This window comes from Aptenodytes forsteri, unplaced genomic scaffold, assembly GCF_000699145.1.
Source record: "Aptenodytes forsteri isolate BGI_AS27 unplaced genomic scaffold, ASM69914v1 Scaffold50, whole genome shotgun sequence".
Classification (NCBI taxonomy): domain Eukaryota; kingdom Metazoa; phylum Chordata; class Aves; order Sphenisciformes; family Spheniscidae; genus Aptenodytes; species Aptenodytes forsteri.
The window spans coordinates 1,150,812-1,153,668 of record NW_008795126.1 but is presented as its reverse complement, the minus strand read 5'-3'; the positions used below and the strand labels follow the sequence as shown (position 1 = coordinate 1,153,668).

Genomic DNA, 2,857 nt, shown 5'->3' with positions numbered 1-2,857 from the left:
GGTGGCCCTCACCCTGGTAAGGCCCGAGGCCTTTCCCTAGGCCTGGGAACGATGGGCTGGCGGGGAGGGGGGTGTCGTGTCCAGGTCCTGGCTGAGCTCGGGGGGGCGAGGAAGGGCTGGTGCTGAGGGGACGTGGGGCGCTGGGGGGGCTCTGCCTGCCCTGCGCTAGCGGCAGCCAAGTCTGTGGGGCGAGCAGGGTGTTTCTAGCGTGGAAAAACCCCCGAGGCCCGTCCGCTGTACAGCTTTCCGCTGGGGAAGCAGCAGCAGCAAACTACAGAGCCCCGTAGTTCTGTCTAATTTCTTTTTGAGTGCAGAGAAGCTGCTATTTATGTTGGTGTCGTTATCCCCGAATAACTCCCAGAGGGAACGTCCCTATTCTCCAGCAGAAGGAGCTTTTCCCAGCTTACCTTTAAGGCACTTCAAAGCAGTGCCAGCTAATTGGAAAAGGGCATGCTTGTCTCCAAGTAAGAGCGTATAGAGGCGTGTAGGTATGTATTTCTTAATTCATTTTGGTGTACTTTCCCCGTTTATGGAAACCAGTAGCCTAAACGGGGGGAGGGGGGGGGAATGAAGTCTCTTCATCCCGCAGGTCTGGCTTGGGTTTGAAATCTCACTTGCTGTTTTGCGAGCTCGCTGTCGGTTAGCGAACCGTGGGGTGGCCGGGGGCAGCCCAGCACTCCCCGTCACGATATCCCGTACCTCGCCCGCCGCTGTGGAAGAGCAGTAAGTCATCGTGGGATAACCCCTGTGTCCCAACCCGCTGTCACGTAGGCAGGATGAGAACGGCGTCGGGGCCGGCGCTTTCCAGGCTCAAGCCCCGGGTCGTGAAAAGCGGGAGCCATCCTGCATTGGGCCGCGGCTCCTTTCTGCCTGGCGCTTGGGGAGGGTCCCTTCGTCAAAACCCGAAGGCGGAGGGAGCGAAACGTGCTTGGATCTTTATTGTAACAGGGGGTCGGGGTGGGCTGGTGCAAAGCTGGAGGCAAAGAAGCGCTTTGGCACCTTCACAGTAGACGTAGCCGCCACTAAAGTGAGATCTGGGTGTGATTTGAGCTCTGGACTTTTCCGTCCATTTAAAGGCTCGTCACGATTAACAGGAGAAAATCCGTCCCTTTTGGACACCCGTAAAAAACAACTCGTTTCTGATTCTTGTAGACTTCTTGCCCTAAGTGTTTCCCTCGCTTTAATAGGTTGCTTCATCCAAAAAAAAAAAAAAAAAAAAATTTATTTGTAAATAAATTCCAGTTTTCTCCCGTTGAGGTGACGCCGTGGGAACGCTGAGATCTCTCTGAAGCTGGGGTATGATTAAATGCAGCCGGCGGCGTAGGAACGGGGGCTGAGCCTGAGCCCGGGCCCTTTCGGTTTGCCATATTGCTGCGGAGCACGCAAAACTTGTCAGTCTTAAGTGTATTTACACCGGTGTAACAGCGTAGGAGTAACGCAGAAACGCGTGCTGCTAGTGTAAGCATTTTCTGCTTACGGTTTTCCTTGTGTTACTGCTTGGGGAAAAAGTAATAATACCGTTTATAATTGCTTTAACGCAGGCAGGGCTTGACTTTACCTTTTCGAACGACGGTAACTTGTTTTTCCTCTGGGAATGAGTAAGTGGAAGTTGCTAGTGAAGTATAGAATAACGTGTGTACTGTATTTAAAGTACGTGTAGGGTTTGTCTCTAAATCAGGATCAGATGTCTTTCTACAGGGTCGGTGGCAGTGAATTTTCACGAACTTGGGAGTAGTTTTCTGGTGTAGATCTTGCTGCAGGATCACACTATTAGGAAAGAAATCCCGTTTCTTGCAACATCTGAAACATCTTACCACATCTACAGTAAGGAAATCATTATGGAACCAAAGAAATGGCAATGTCTTACGTATTTGCTCTTGGGTTTTGATACAAAAAGTTGAAGATCGGAAACCCCTGGCGTTTCCCACGTTAATTAGGACTTGCCGAGACGCGTTGTGGTTTGCAGTCACATTTGATGACTCCTGTGATACTTGGCAGCTTTAAAACACAGCGTTTGACAAGAGGCCAAGGCCTTTTGCTCTCGGTGGTGGGGTTTTTTTTGTTGTTGTTTAAACAGAGGCAAAGGTGTCAATAAATACTGGCGCAGCAGCTATGAAAATCGGATTTTATTGTTGTAACGTTTAAAAGGAGGGCGCTCTCAGCTGTTCTGTAGAATATAACACATGGTTACCAAATAAATCGGCAAGATTACGTGGCTGGAACTCGATGTTTGTAGCGAAGCGCCTCTGTCTCTAAAGGGTTTTGAAGCTTTGGCAGGTTTTGACGGGACCTTCCAGTTCAATTACTGCTGATTCTTGGTCAAGCCTGTGGCCTGGTCACAGGCGTGAGGGTTTTCTAGAACCAGCCCCGCAGAGTTTCGCCTCCTCTTCTCTGACCTGAGTTATCCCAGAACATCAAATGGGAGCAATAGCCTCCAGATTTAGTCTGAAAACAGAGGGTACGCTTTCAGACGGGCTTGTCCATGTGGTAACTTCTAAAAATCGCGAGCGGTGCTTCGGCAGCAGCCTAGGCACAAGGAATCCCCAAAATTAGATTTTTATTAAACACGCCGCAGCGCTTGAAGGTTTGTAGCTCCGGCGGAGAGAGCAGAAGCGCGTGCATTTAATTTGCACTTTGGCTTGTTGGTTTGAAATCCCTTTCAAAAACGGAGTCGTTAAAGAAAAAGCGAATTAAGTTTCGCATTGGGGGGGGGTGTGTGTGTGTGTGCGCCTTTGAATTTCTCGGCTAATTGATGTGGTTTTGCAACCTCATCTTCTCAAAAACACGAGCAGCACTTCCCCCTCCGTTCGCGTGGCTGGCTCCCCACCGCCCGGAGGAGCGGTCAGCGGCGGTGGGT

General features: G+C 50.5%; 1 protein-coding gene across 1 annotated transcript in view; it reads left to right on the top strand.

Moving 5' to 3' along the window:
• The first annotated feature begins 6 nt into the window (after nt 1–6).
• The window catches only part of EMC8 (ER membrane protein complex subunit 8), a 7,894-nt gene continuing 5,043 nt past the window's right edge, over nt 7–2,857 (top strand). The window contains exon 1 of the mRNA XM_009277324.2: nt 7–16. The gene's annotated coding sequence lies outside the window, so the exon portion shown is untranslated. The remainder of the gene's footprint in view (nt 17–2,857) is intronic.